Genomic DNA, 16,626 nt, shown 5'->3' with positions numbered 1-16,626 from the left:
GAAACCGTTCTCTCAGTGATACTATCAGAGATAGACAAGAAGTGATAGTATCATCTGGCTGAACTGATAGTATCAGTTGTCTATCAGATAGATGATAGTATCATCGTCTATCTGATAATTTTGATGCCTGTACTAGAGACGTCTGTTCTGTGAAGGATGATACCACAAAATTCATATGCTCGATTTGCGGGGGCACTCATAAGTCAAACTATTGGGATTGCCCTTCGCGTAGGCTCGTCGAGGTTCGTGCCAGGCAGATGAACGGAAATGTCCGTTACGATAACGATCGTTTCCGGAATTCCCCTGGTAGAGTATCGAACACTGCTTATTTTTCAGTTAAAGATCGCTTGATCATGAATCATACCCATCAGGTGGATGATAATCATGCTCATTCACGAACTTTTTTGTTGTAGCCGTTCGAATCTTTTAATTTCGAATGGATCTACCCTATGTGGATATCGTAGCAGGTAATTTAAACTCCTCCCCTTTTCATACTACGAGTAACCGTTCTAATTGTTTCAAATCCAATGGAAAAAAACCCTGCCGCCACAGGAAACATCTACTCCGCCTCTTCGGCTACCGAAAATTCTAACAGAAAAAACATCAGATAATGCAATCACTTCAAGTGATATGTCTCCCTCTGATTTTATTTTTTTAACTGAACAATTGAATCAAATGATTGATGCAATGTTCAAAGCCACCACTATGACTGAAGCAGTCCAAGTTGGTGTAAAATTGACTGATTAAATAAATTGTTATTGGATTACGTTTTTCTAATGGATCAAATAAAAAATAATTTGAATATTTTAAATTGGAATGCTCGTTCTTTGAATGGTAAAGAGGACGAGCCGTTGAATTTTCTAGCAGTTATTACTGAAACATATTTAAAACCTGGATCCAAGCTAAAAATAGATCCTAACTTTTTTGTTTATCGTAATGATCGACTTGATGGGGCATGTGGGGGAGTTGCAATCATCATTCATAGGCGTATAAAACATCAACTGTTTTCGTCATTTGAAACTGAAGTTTTTGAAACTTCAGTTGTTTCTGTTGAAACACAGCTTGGTAAATATACTTTCATAGCTGCCTATTTGCCTTTTCAATGCTCTGGACAGCAAATTATATTGCTCCAAACTGACTTGCGAAAATTGACTCGCAATGAGTCAATTTTTTTTGTCATTTGTGACTTTAATGCCAAACATCGGTCATGGAATAATTCTCAAAGTAATTCCAACGGCAGAATTTTATTTGATGAGTGCTCTTCAGAATATTTCTCAATTCAATAACCTGATAGCCCTACATGTGTTTCCTCTTCTAGAAATCCATCTACGATTGACTTGGTCCTAACCGACTCTAGTCATCCTTGTAGCCAATTAGTTACTCATGCTGATTTTGATTCTGATCATGTCCCTGTTACATTTCAAATATCCCATGAAGCGATTCTCCATCTTATCAGCTCAACTTTCAATTATTTTCGAGCCGACTGGAATACATATGAGACATATATTGACTTTAATCTTGATGTTAACATTTATTTACAAACAAATCTTGATATTGACAATGCTCTTGAAACTTTAACAAATTCCATTTTTGAAGCCAGGAGCATTGCAATTCCAAAATGTGAAGTAAAATTTGAATCCGTGATTATAGATGATGATCTTAAACTCTTGATCCGCCTTAAAAACGTGCGGCAATTTCAACGCACTCGCGATCCTGCTATGAAAATTATATGGCAGGATTTGCAGAAAGAAATCAAAAAACGTTTTTCACAACTAAGAAACAAAAATTTTGAAAATAAATTTTTTCAATTGGACCCTGGCACTAAGCCCTTTTGAAAATTATCTCAAATTTTGAAAAAAACCTCAGAAGGCAATACCGGCATTGAAAAAGGAAAACAAATTGTTACAAACTAATTGCGAAAAAGCTCAAAAACTCGCTCTGCAGTTTGAAAGCGCGCACAATTTCAATTTAGGACTTACTAGTGCAATAGAAAATCAAGTTAAGTTACTCAGGACTTCGAAAATATTCTAAATCAAGAGAACGTTTTCGAAAATTCCTGGGAAAGTGATTTGGAAGAAGTGAGAACTATTATTAAAAAACTAGCTTACCCGACGTGGCTAGCAACGTTCCAATGAAATTTTAAGGATGTGAGCCGTTTCACCGATTCGTTTAACTTTTATTTAAAATTTGACAGCTCGATAGTTATTTCCCCTCCGGTTGAAAGTAACCCTGCTCTGAAGCATGATTAAACTTGACAGTTCGAAAGTTATTTTCCGCTCCCGAGAATTTGAGAATAACTAATTGCGAAGTTCAATTTAACCATTTGAGGGAAAATAACTATCGAAATGTCAATTTTTAACTAATAGTTAAACGAATTGGTGAAACGGTTCACAACCTAATGCGAAAAGCTACCTATAATCTTTCAAACCGCATGATACTGATGACATCAAAATCGCCTAAATTTATGCTCAGGCAATACTCCATCGAGCACGTGGCCTCAATACTGCTGTAGTGTTCTAATCTGAAATAATTATAGCCTTATATGCTGTTCTAGTGTTTCTTATGTTGTGAAATATTTCAAAAGTTCCAGAAGATTCTATGAATTGGAGAGTAGAATCGTACCAAATAATCTAGCATATCTTCCCAAATAGCTGCTGTAGTGTAGTATGATTCATTGTCATTTTTCAAAATTACAGTTGTGAAAAGACCATCGACTCAGAGAAATACCATGTCATGGAACGGGAATGTTTTAAGTAATCATCATAGTAAGCATAAAATTTTGTTTTAAGTTTGCATCCATGAGTCGATATCGAGTCATTGAGCATCGACTCTTGGAGGTTTCAATGTAAATTAATAAAACTCGAATATTTGGCGCACATTCATCTCATTTATGTTTATCCTGCTTTTACATATGTCGAACTCGTTTTTGAACGTGAGATGGAACTGGAGAAAGTGTTTCACATTTTCAACTCACACCCGATTCAAGTTCGACTAAACTGCAATTTGCTTGAAGTTGATTAATGACGTTTTGATAACCAACCAAATTTCAAATCAGACGACAATGATGAAATGTTGGAGAATATTCTACGATTTGGAATGAACAAAGTTCCAGAAAACTCTAGAATGTTCTGCCAAAGAGCTATTGTAGTACTCCACAATTTTCAATTGTTATGTTCTAATATTAAAATGTACCGTTGTAGTGCTCTTAAATTGCTGTTGTTATGCTCAACGAAACTTTTCGATGAAGCATTTCAAAGCGTTACTGACAGACAGACAACTCTGGGATTTTATATATATACTAGCTTACCCGACGTGGCTAGCCACGCTCCAACGAAATTTTAAAGCGAATAGCTATGTAGAATCTTTCAAATCGCATGATACTGATGACCACCAAATCGCCTAAATTTATGCTCGGGCAATACTCCTTTTTACACATGGCCTCAATACTGTTGTAGTGTTCTGATCTGAAATAAATATTGCTTTATTTGCTGTTATAGTGTTTCTGTTGTTGTGAAATATTTCAAAAGTTCCAGAATGTTCTATGAATTAGAGAATAGAATCTTCCCAAAATTTCTATCATATTCTCCTGAATAGCTGTTGCAGTGTAGTATGATTAATTGTTATATTTTAATATAACAGTTGTGATGAAAAAACTATCGGCTCAGGGAAATAACGAATCATGGAACAGGAATGTTTTGGAAAACTATTTTAAGGGATCATCATAGTAAGCATAAAATTTTGTTTTGAGTACGCATCCATGAATCGATATCGAGTCATTGAAAGTCGACTCATGGAGCATTCACTGTAAATTAATAACACTCGGATATTTGGCGCACATTTATCTCATTCATGTTTATCTTGCTTTTTCAAATGGCGAATTCGTTTTTGAACCTGAGTTGGAACTGAAGAAACCCGTTTCGCATTTTCATCTCCTACCCGATTCAAATTCGACCGAACTAAAATTTGCTTGATGTTGATTTGTTTAAGTTTTAGTCACCAAACAAATTCCTGAACAAACGACATTGATGAAGGGTTCGAGAATTTTCTACGAACTGTGATAAACAGTAGCCTGGGACACGGTTATATGAAAAAATTAGATTCTCGCTCCAGTCCACTTTTTGGATTGCATTTAGGTCCCATACCTACTGGTCAAAATTTCAGCTCGATCGGAAAAAACTATATTTTAGCGCCAGCCGTTCAAAGTTTGTATGGGATTTACTATGGTAAAACTTACTTTTGCAAAGAAAAATCGCCAGAGTTCGCTCATTGACGTCTATAAAAATTCTGAACACAGATCTCGATGAGTATTTCTACGATGAACAACATTGCCGAAGACCGCAAAGCAATCCGATGCTTGTGTAAAAAGTTATTAAGCATAGACTATTTGGAAATTTCGCCCGATTTTGTTATTATTGTTATTCCTTTACGTGTTAATCAACGACGACATGCCAATAGGTTTTCATTGAATAACTTTTTTCACAAGTGTCGGATTGTTTCGCGGTCTTCGGCAATATTCTTCATCGTAAAAATACCTATCGAGGTATGTGTTCAGAATTTTTATAGAGGTCAACGGGCGACCTCTGGCGATTTTTCTTTGCAAAATTAAGTTTTCCCATAGAAAATCCCATACAAACTTTGAGCGGCTGGCGCTAAAATATAGTTTCTCAGATCGAGCTGAAATTTTGCATAGTTGATATGGGACCTAAATGGAATCCAAAAAGTGGACTGGAGCGAGAATCTAAATTTTGTCCCACACTAAGAAACAGTGTTCCAGAAAACTCCAGAATATTCTGTCAAAGAGCTATTGTAGTGCCCCACAATTTGCAATTTTTAAGGGTGCCCTTGCAGTGCTCTTAAATTGCTGTTGTAGTGCTCTATGAAACTTTTCGATGAAACATTTCAAAGCGTTACTGACAGACAGACAACTCTGGGATTTTATATATATGACTAGCTTACCCGACGTGGCTAGCCACGTTCCAATGAAATTTTAAAATCGCTCAAATTCAAATCGCTTGATACTGATGACCGCAAAATCGCCTAAATTTATGCTCTGGCCATACTCAATCGAGCACGTGGCCTCAAAACTGTTGTAGTGTTCTGATCTGAAATAATTATAGCCTTATGCGCTGTTGTAACGTTCCTTATGTTGTGAAATATTTTCAAAAGTTCCAGAAGATTCTATGAATTAGAGAGTAGAATCTTATCAAAAATTCTAGCATATTCTCCCGAATAGCTGATGTCAATGTCATTTTTCAAAATCTCCGTTGTGGTGAAAAGACCATCGACTCAGGGAAATATCGAGTCACTAGCTTATCCAACGTGGCTAGCCACGTTCCTACGAAATTTTAGAGCGAAAAGCTTTGTATAATCTTTCAAAGCGCATGATACTGATGACCGCAAAATCGCCTAAATTTATGCTCTGACCATACTCTATCAAGGACATGGCTTTGATGCTGTTGTTATGGTCTAATCTGAAATATTTGCTGTTGTAGTGTTTCTTCTGTTGTAAAACATTTCAAAAGTTCCAGAAGATTCCATGATATAGGGAGTAGACTCTTACCGAAAATTCTAGAATATTCTGCTGAATAGCGTTTGCAGTGAGCCATAATATATTTTCATCTTTCAAAATTACAGTTGTGAAAAAGGGACCATCAATTTTTGGAAATATCGAGTCATGGAACAGGAAAGCTTTGGAAAGCTGTTTCAGGAGACCATCATAGTAAAATTTTGTTTTAAGTTTGCATCCATGAACCGATATCGAGTCATGGAGCATCGACTGATTGAGGTTTCACTTTAAATTAATATTTTTCTCTCAAGGCGAATGGCTTTGTAGTTAAAAGCTCCTTAACAAATAATAATAATAATAACTTTAAATTAATAAAACTCGAATATTTGGCACTAATATCATTCGTGTTTTTCTTGCTTTTACATTCGTCGAATTCGTTTCTGAACCTGAGTTGGATTCTGGCGAAACCCGTTCTAAATCACATTTTCCACCCTAGAACGATTCAAGTTCGATCAAACTAAAATTTTCTTGAAGTTATTTGATTACGTTTTAATCACTGACCAAGTTCCTATACACCAGGCAGGGCTGTTAAATGTCATGAATATCACGTGACTTTGACAATTGAGTATTGCTAATATCATTGCTCCCCATGGATAAAACCATCGGAAAATGTTTTTCCCGATGACCTTTTCCGAATTGCTATCGGTTGGCAGTATTTGTAGATGCTATATTTCGCATAGAAGGGTGCTATAAGCACTTCAATTTTTCCAAAATTTTGACATTTAACAGCACTGCTATAAACACGACAAAAATGAAAAGTTCGAGAATATTCTACGAATTGGAAACAGCGGTGTTCTCTGCGGAAATCTCTAGAATATTCCATCAAATAGCTGATGTAGTGCTCCACAATTTTCAATTATAATGTTCTATACTAAGATTAACCATTGTAGTGCTCTTAAATTGCTGTTGTAGTGCTCAATGAAACTTTTCGATGAAACAGTTCAAAGCGTTACTGACAGACAGACAACTCTGGGATTTTATATATATGATGATTAGAAAATATGAAAGCTCCTGGTGATGATGGAATTTTCTACATCCTCATCAAGAAACTTCCGTAATGTAGCTTATCATTCTTAGTTGATATATTTAACAAATATTTTCAATTAGCATATTTTCCTAACAAATGGAAAAATGCTAAGGTTGTACCAATTTTAAAACCAGACAAAAATCCTGCAGAAGCTTCTAGCTATCGTCCAATCAGTTTGCTTTTCTCCATCAGTAAACTTTTTGAAAAGGTCATTTGAACAGAATGATGGTCCACATCAACGAAAATTCAATTTTTGCCAATGAACAGTTTAGATTCCGCCATGTGTGGGACCAATATTATACAATATTTTCACATCTGACTTACCTGAGTTACCTCAGGGATGTCAAAAATCCTTGTTTGCGGATGACACAGGCCTTTCCGCCAAAGGACGAAGTCTGCGTGTCATCTGTAGTCGATTGCAAAAAAGTTTGGATATTTTTTCTTCATACTTGCAAAAATGGAAGATTTCTCCTAATGCTTCCAAAACTCAACTAATAATATTCCCACATAAACCAAAAGCTCTTTATTTGAAATCTTCCAGTATGCTGTACCAATATGAATTAGCTGTTGTTATACCAGAAAGAAAGCTCTGCAAAGAATTCAATATAAAATTTTGAAAATGATTCCGATGCTTCCTCCCTGGTATAGTACCAATGAGTTACATAGAATATCCAATGTTGAAACATTGGAACAAATGTCAAATAAAATAATTAATAATTTCAGGCAAAAATCGTTACAATCTTCTATTGCCACGATTAATGCGTTATATACTTAGGTTAAGTCAATTGAAAACGTGTTTTTTTTTCTCTTATAGGCAGGTGAAATCAACTCAACTGTAAATAATCTGAACTGTTACGGCAAAGAAAATGTAATATGTTGTTAACAAAATGGTAATAAAATCTTAAATTTGTTTTACCAAATTAGGGTGAGAGTGTTGTCTAACAACACAGAACACCTAGATATAAGAAATGAATACTAATAAAAATATTAAAAAATATATATATTGTTCTGAATTGTCAACAATCGACAAGACGAGAAATCAACTATTGTTTGAAATAATTGAAATTTCTCTAGTTTTAAACGAATGTTTGTTTTCAGTACAATAACAGTCAAAAATATAACTGTCATTGGATTGAAACAATACTTTAGTATTTCAATGTAGCAGTGGAAATGTTGACAAAATCAGTTGTGTGGCAATCTGAACAAATATTCCGGTCACAATTACCGCGAACGTCTTTTCGACTTATAGCTTTGCCATCGGCATTCATCAGCTATGTGTTTTTTTTTCTTTGCGTTACATCCCAAATAGAGCATTCTTCTTCTCAGCATGGCAGTAACATGGCCGCTTCAACAAGTCATTATTGTTATTATTTATCTTTATTATAGTGGTTATTCGCCCTCAGCGGCTTCACCACTTTTCAACCAGTTATCAACTGAGAACTTTCTTTGCCAGCACCAAATACCATTTTTTGCATTCGTGAAGAGTTGTACACTACTACTGCACCCCTTCAATTTTCTTATTTACGAGTAGTTTTCGTCAGTCAATATATCTTTGGATAGTATGATATGCCGACTGCAATAAAAATAAAAAGAAAACAGCGATTGACGATGAAGAAAAGGTGGCCCTTTATATTTGTGTTCTTCAGAAGAATCATACTAGATTTGCAACTATACACATCCGGAACATGCGCATGGATTAAAATGTATGATAATAGTTGATGTTTTTCACAATTCTTAAACCTACAGATCACAGTCGTTCAATTATAATTAACTGCTTATGCGCAATGATGAACAAATTTTGGTATACTGCACATTAATAGTACTAGTTTTATAAACTTACCAATTTGATTACAAGCTGACACTAGTTTCGAATTTATAATTCCTCTACAAGTTCAAATCTTAATCCTTTTAGATCCAGGGTGGTAAATAATCCGATTACAAAGAAACGCAAATCCGCAATTCTAGCGTTCTTTTTTTCTTCAGCATTTATTTTAATTCCTTCTTTTTTTAAGAGACATGAAGAAATACTGCGACATGATTTGCATTTGGCTTGCTCTATTGGGCACTTCTTTCATATTTTTCCGCACTCAATATTGCTATGACAATTATGCCCGTCGGAACATTGAATCATAATATCATTCACTTAATCATTTCCGAACATTTTTTAAATCACCATAGGTACTGCATCACCATCATTGAATTAGGATCACTATCATTCGATTATTCTTTTCTTCTTACACCATCATACAATTTAAATACAGCCCCGATCACATCAACACTTTTCTCTCCCAAATGCGAATTTTCCTTTTCAGACAGCTTCTCGGGCAGTAGAAATAAACCAATCAAAGATGAACAAATTGCCACCTTTTTCTCGGTTCGTCTGTTTTGCGACTCCTTTCGCTTAAGCGCTGGTTATCCAAATATTTACACTGAAAATAGATCCTGAATCCAATGACCTATGCCATCTTTATGCATGCACATATTTTCCTTATTTTGCAGGAATAATTTTTCAAAAGCTATATTTTTTCCATTTTCATTTTTTCTACTATAAACACAGAATGCTACATGGCACATACACTGTCATATTCTTCGCAATGATCAAAGCCCCATTTCACTAATACAAACAAATGATCACTACTTCATCCTCTTTTTCGGTGCATGCTGCTCCCATATGTGTGTTGTTGTTGTTGCTGTTGTTATTGGTTTGGCTCTTATATTATGAGGAATCACTACACTGAATGCAGCCTTACTTTACTTCCAATTTCCTCTGTTAACGAAAAATTAATTTGCCTTTTTTCAATTTTCAAGCTCTCTTTCACCTTAACAGCTACACTGATATAAATCACAACTCTTTTGTTTGTTGTTTTCCCCCCACAAATCAATCATCAAATCCATATAGCATCCACAATAGCAAAAGTTTTATGTTATGGAAAAACATCAATTATTATTTCAAACCCAACACTCAAAGTGACGCGTTAAACTGCGTTGTAACAAAAATGGCTACCGAGTACAAGCTGTCTCTCTTGTCTCAACATTTTACGTTCGATTCACGTCTACATCGGTGCTTACCTTGCAACGTACACATTGATGTTGGCTCTCAAAACCTTCTCGCTACAGCCACCAGTCTGCTGTATAACCAACCATTCATGTTAAATGGAAGTATGAACGAAAGCGAGCCATTCATAACAGTGCTGCTGGTGCAGCTATGAACATAGTTGATACATACGCATGGAAATCAAGCACCTACTTTGAGGAATTAGAGGTAATTATTCCATTATATTGTCCAAGGTAGTTGTGGAAGATCCAAAAAAAAAAAAACAATCTGAACAGAATCTGTAACCTAAATATTATCAAATAATATAAGCAGAACATATTGATAATTTGTTTTAATGTTTGTTTCTCATGTCAATATAAATTTAATATAATCATTTCAATACGAAGACAAAAGCCCTAATAATCTTTTTTTTATTTCTACAATGCAGATGACAAATTGATTGGTAACTCTAAAATAAAAAAAAAACTTGATAATTTTTGCTTACTATTCAAAATTGGCAATCGTCTTAATGAGTTAAGAACTATTCTCATTTATTACAGACCTAATCCGATTTGCAAATCGTTTAGACACTTACCTTACAAATCAAGCTAAGGCCTCTGCTGTACGTAGGAGACGTCTTCATTCGACTCGGTCCATGGCTGCCCGTCGCCAGCCACGCATTCTTCGAAGGGTCGTCTTCAATTTGATCGACCCATTTTGCCCTCTGCGCACCACGTCGCCTTGTTCCGGTCGGATTGTCTTCGAGAACCATTTTCACCTGGTTGATATCCGAAATTCTGGTAACATGCTCGGCCCACCGCAAACTCCCAATTTTTTGTTCTCCCAGCATCTGGCGCAATTCATGGTTCATCCGCCTTCTCCACGTTCCGTCTTCTATCTGTACTCCGCCGTAGATGGTCCGCAACACCTTCCGTCCGAAAACACCAAGGGCGCGTTGATCCTCTGCACGTAGAGACAATGTTTCGTGCCCATAAAGGAGTACCGGTATAATCAACGTCTTGTAGATGGTTAACTTCGTGCGATGGCAATCTTTGCTCGGCTGAAGAGTTCTGCGGAGTCCATAGTAGGCATGATTTGCAGTCACGATGCATCTCTGGATTTCTCTGATGGTGTCGTTGTCGGCGATCAACAGGGAGCCCAAGTACACGAATTCTTCGACCACCTCGATTTCATTATTGTCAATATCGAAGGGGGGCGTGCCGTATCCTCTCTTGAGCCCCTCGCTATCATGTACTTTGTCTTCGACACATTGATGTTCAGTCCGATTCGCCTAGCTTCAGCCGTTAGTCGGATGTACGTATTCGCCATCGTTTCAAAGTGCCGTGTTACAATATCAATGTCGTCGGCGAAACCAAGTAGTTGAACGGATTTTGCCACTCGTGTCTAATCCCACTCTTCTTATCACACCCTCTAACGCAATTTTGAACAGTAACACGAAAGCCCATCACCTTGCCGTAACCTTCTGCGAGATTCGAAGGGACTCGAGAGTGTTTCTGATACTCATGCTACGCACATCACTCGCTCCATCGTTTTCTTGATCCATCTTATCGGTTTATCCGGGAAACCGTATTCGTGCATAATCTGCCATAGCTGTTCTAATCGTTTAGGTTGTTCATCGAAATTAAACAGTTCTTCAACAGCCGTAAACGCACGAATAAAGGTAGTTATTATAGGTTCATTATACCCAAAAACGATTCGGTGAAATATTGACCGCAGCAACGTCGTAGGGATCGGGTCGGTACTCGGAAATTTATCAACGCGACAGCAGTTCTGGACTATGACTTTCACCGGTCAAAACTTTTGCCATAAGTAATAATTGCTGGATTTTTCTTCGATGTTCCAGAGTATCCAGCCCAAGCAGCCTACATCTATCTAAATATGACGGTAAGCTTTCGGGATCTCACAAACGGCAAGCGGTAGAGCGAATGAATCGTTTTTGAATCCTTCCTATTCTCACAATCCACGCTATTTGGTACGGATTCCAAAGAACGGAGACATTTTCGAGTATTGGACAAACGATTTCCAACAATTAGGATCCGAAAGATCTCTCGCCCTTTTGGAGATGAATTTTAACTGGCGCGTTGCATTCGACATAATCATTGAACGGTGTGAGCAGAATATTAGTCTTGAGTTAAACTGAATCCCCAGATCATTCGGACGAGAGTATTAATTGTTTCATCTGTTACGTCTGTTTGTCTGTGGAATAAGGGTTGATTCACAAATTTCATTACGCGGAACATTGTCATTTTTAGCACCCACACTCCCCCTTGTAACACTTTTTGTAGAGATGATCTCCAAATTATGTACGGGCTGTAACTTGAGGCCATCCATGTATACCCTTCAGCGTTATGAAATTTGAGAACGAGCCCTAAGCATTTGGTCATGTGTTTATTAGAGTCTATATTCACAGAGTTGCGTAAATGGTTGTTGATATTGTCAGCAAACGCAATTCACGCAATAAACTGATCTTATAATGATATAGGATAATTTACGACTTCGGCCCTATTCGACTATTATCGATAATCAAAACTAAAACGCCAAATCTATAGTATATTCTATAAAAAGACACCAAGGGAAACATTCAGATGATTCTTTAAGTCAGCTTTTTCCTGACGAGATTTACAAGACTCAACAAACAATTTCGCCAGAGAAGTCATTAATTAAAATAATGCGGCTGATTTACAGTTTCCAAAAAGTTTTTAACAAGTCTGTCCGTGTAATCCGATGAAGGTTTGAGTAGCGCATAAATGTAAACAGACAGACAGGTAATTTGTGTGCGTAAGTCCGAGAAAATTACAAAAGATGAGCGGCATCGGCTTAGACTGCCGAGAATACGTAAATTCCTCTAAATCGGCAACACTGAATACTACAGAGCTATGCGAAAGAGAGCTACTCCATAACATCAACGGAGACCACATAATCTCTCACCGATGAAACAGTCTCACCACTGAACGAAAACCAGGCATCAACTGAACTTCTACTAGCATGTCTCTATCAATCGTACGACAGACTCCGATGACAGAGGTTCTATGACAGACCGCAGTGAAATTATGTATCGAGTAGCAGCCGGCGTTGGGCTACCGTACGGATTTAAATATTGGTAGCGTTTGTATTTTTTGACACAACCACTCAACAATGTATCATAACATTTATAAAGTTAACAAGTGTTTATATGAATATTTCTCATATGTTTGTACTTTATCAGTGTTTTTTACAATAGGGAAATAATTAAGAGATGTGCATCCTTCGTTAATCAGAACTTAAAAAATATATTATGATTTGGATGCAAAGGAAACTTGTGTCAGTGAATTTTCTAGAAGTTTTTTTTAATACCTAATAATTTTGACAGTTAAAAACGACAATTCAAAATACTAAGTCGCACATCAAATTAAAATGGTCTCGAATCCTCGTACCTCTCAGTAGTACGACTCCGCACGGTACGATAAGTTCTACATTGGTTACCTGCGTTCAACATTAATTTTCGAGGGTATGAGCCGTTACCGTGGTCGGCGGCAAATGAAGAACAGATTCACTCTCCTCTCGTTCAACATGAAGTAGAATTGTAGAAGCGGTCGGAAACATTTTTGGTCGAACAACCTTTACTATCTGTACACGGATAGATGTCACTGTGTGCAATTCTCGCTGCACAAGTATAGGGCAGAATTTCCTTTCTTTGGGTTTCCTTTTCCTGAGCAGGGCGAGCACGACTGCCTATTTCATTTTGCTCCTCTCGATTTATGTATACCCAACAAGAGTAAAGCATATTCCCACCCAAAAGCATTGCCGTGGACATCGTACCGGTATGTTGAGAGCCGTGTGAAATTACTTGGATGAAGAAATTGAGTGTAGAAGATGTAGCGATCAGTGTACAAGACTTAATTATTTAAATGACATTAGTCGCTTTGATATACACCGCATCGTTTTATACTCTCTTTCTTGGTCGTTGTACTATTTCGTTCAATTTGTCTATCTACCGTCGATCATAAAGGACATTAATATATCGATGATGATATAATTATAAGCAAAGATTTACCGCCTGACCACAGCTTACAAGAATTATTGAATTTCATACTTTGAACAACTTATTGAACAATGCATAGCATAATAAGATTAGTACTTCTTTTGACTATTGACACAACGACCCGATTGTAGTATGATATTTTTATAATATGCTGAACTGTCATTACTAACATATCGTTGTCTTCCTTAAGAATTGTCTTTAGTTTCCATAAGCTCATATGTGGGGACAATAGAAATATTAGTAGTAGAACGCTAATGGCGTTGTTTTCACAAAACTGATTTTAATTATTATTACCTTAAATTATGGATTTCCATTATTTGTTCAATACCATGTCGTTGTTTTGGCTTCTAAAATTAATCTGACACTTTGAGGCCCGGTACTCAAGCTGTCAGTTCGTGACAAACTAGATGTTGGTAACACGAACAGCAGCGACATTAGCATTCTTAGGTAATGCTTCTACTGTGGGGACCTTCCTTAGTCTTCCAGTAGAGTCAGCAGCTTCAAAACAAAGCCATGCTGAGTGTCGATTCAGGATATTTTCTTTTTTCTAAGTAGCAAGAGGGGTAGTACTAGGACTTTTAATCTGTCCAATGCGCTTTCCCATCATTTGTGTTGAAATCCTCTATTACGTTCATCACACTGACGTTTTGCTAAAATGGTCACTGTGTACTTCAGCAATCAACCTTTATCGTAGTTTTGCAGTTTAGTGGTCCAGACTACTATCAAACTATGATAAGACTTGAAACGCTACTAGATTGGTTAAAATGAGGACCTGAAACAGTTTTACTAAAAGGTCTACATTCCCGATTTAATTTAATCAGTCACTGTCACATAATTGCCACACTTTTTCTGTCGACACCATTGATTTTGACTTATATCGCCGATTATCCATCATTAAGGGACAATGATCCGTCATCAAATTTAGAATTTTCAAAAGGATTTTTTTTTTGTTTAAAATCAAGTATGTTTTAATAAAAATGTGTTTATTGTATTCCATTTTTCAACTGAAACACAGTGAACATATTTTCAAAGAATAAATTTCCGGTTTGAGGGAAAAAACTGCTTTTGAAGCTCCGACGATGACGGTGATGGATTCTTGAACTTTAACGTTATCCATCATAAACATCTTTCCATCATCAAATGGTGGTTCATTCGTTCAAAGTATACATTCTCGACTCCCTCAGTTTCCATAAACACTATTTCAAAAGACATCTTCAAACAGCTATGGACCAAATATGTTGATCTTCATGCCGGCGTAACGACTCAACTGGGACAAAACCTGCTTCTCAGCTGTTCTAGGAGCATTTCAACAGTTAATAGCTGAGAGCCTATCTATATCAACCGACCATTGTTGCATTCGTTCATAGTTTGACAAGTATGTAAGTACCCTAGCTCTGAAACGTTGTCAAATTTGTCATTCAGAAATAATTTTGAACCGGCGGTATTCAATTCTACCAACCTCAACTTGATCTTTCTGAATAAATTCACTTTGCCGCAACGTAAGCCTTAAACTATGAACGAATATCACGATACCAAAATTTGATTGAACATGTAATTTTATTGGCGACCTAATTAGGAAAGAATCGCCTGATATAGATCGAAAAACTATGTCTTCAAACTTAGGCTATAAAACTAAATATTACAGGCAAGGATAGAAAGAATGAAAAGATTTTTTTTGTCCGAGACCACTTGGAAGGTACCATTATTATAAATCGAAATCGAAAAAAGCCTTACAAATAAGGTAGATTGCATTTGAGTAAATGGAACATCTTAGCATTTAAAAATGTTTGGAGTTATGATGTTTTTTTTTGTTCCTTTACGTTAAAACAGATCAGAATCCAATTTCAATATTGTATTAAAATATAAAAAAAAAACACTTATCTTGCGAGGGAAGCAACATACAACAGTTCAATTCTCATGTCAGCTTTATGGTTTGGGGAAAGCTAAAAAAATAGAGACTAAAACTAAGAGTGCCTTGGTGATTGAGAGTAGGGACACTATTCGCCATTGTAACGTCCAGAACCTCAATAGATCTACTTTTCCTTTGAATTTGATTTTTTGTGCTATTTTTCTCCAAATGTCTGTACCCCGAATTCAATGCCAATGTAATAAACAAGAAAGAACAATAAGCAATCAAAATAATAAGATATTTGGTCATTTTCGACTAAACACATTTTGCCAAAAATGCCGAATCGGTGGAACTCGAAAGAACCGCCAACCAAATAAAGAAGGGTGAATATCAGATGACCCGAAATGGGTCATTCTAGGAAAACGAATATACTGGGGATTAACAATCGGTTGATTGACGCTTGCGGAAACGACATTCGGCGAATTGGCTTGTTTAGAGGTATCCCGTTTTTAACATATTCTGATTCTACGTTAAAAACTGAACCAGAATCCAAAGTTTCATAATTTTAAGTGCCCTGGAACTATTTTTAAAACACGTTTGTATTTAGTATGGAAATCGCGTTTGAATCACCCCTCGGCAAAATTTACTACGGGACGAGCTGTCATTGTGTAAAATGAAATGTCATTCAGTCAACGAAATGAAATCTGTTTTAATCATTTACTATATCAAAATTAAAATATTAAAGCGCAATAAAATCGTGTTACACTTATTAAAATGTGCTCTTTCGATCAAGCTACAAAAAACTATGAATTTTTCATCACTAAACAACCCAATTGCCACTCGGCGAAAAGTATTAAAAATTCTAATCATTGCTTATTTATTAACTTTTGGTGAATCGACGGTCGAATATTAAACGTAAAGTTACATAGTTGTAGCCAAATTAGGCCAGTTCAGCCAAGACAAGCTGAAAAGATAAGTTGAAAGAACGGCGTATTTTAAAAAAAAGGGTGAATCATTTATGAAATGCAAATATATGAAGATGGTGCATATTGACATGATCAAGTATAAAGATATCTTAGACTCCTCTCTGGTGCTTATGTATTTTGAA

General features: G+C 36.3%; 1 protein-coding gene across 8 annotated transcripts in view; it reads right to left on the bottom strand.

Moving 5' to 3' along the window:
• LOC5569121 (mucin-17) overlaps positions 1-16,626 on the bottom strand; it is an 89,651-nt gene that overhangs the window by 48,404 nt on the left and 24,621 nt on the right. The window contains exons 1-2 of one of the 8 annotated variants that reach the window (XM_021844460.1): positions 9,232-9,584; positions 8,434-9,022 (exon numbers count right to left, since the gene is read on the bottom strand). The exons of 6 other annotated variants lie outside the window; for them this stretch is intronic. The gene's annotated coding sequence lies outside the window, so the exon portion shown is untranslated. Of the gene's footprint in view, positions 1-8,433; positions 9,023-9,231; positions 9,585-16,626 lie in introns of those variants that run through there. One more of the 8 variants, XM_021844465.1, reaches the window with a different exon arrangement.

This window comes from Aedes aegypti, chromosome 2, assembly GCF_002204515.2.
Source record: "Aedes aegypti strain LVP_AGWG chromosome 2, AaegL5.0 Primary Assembly, whole genome shotgun sequence".
NCBI classification, from domain to species: Eukaryota; Metazoa; Arthropoda; class Insecta; order Diptera; family Culicidae; genus Aedes; species Aedes aegypti.
The sequence above is the reverse complement of the archived record's forward strand: the minus strand, read 5'-3'. Positions and strand labels throughout refer to the sequence as shown.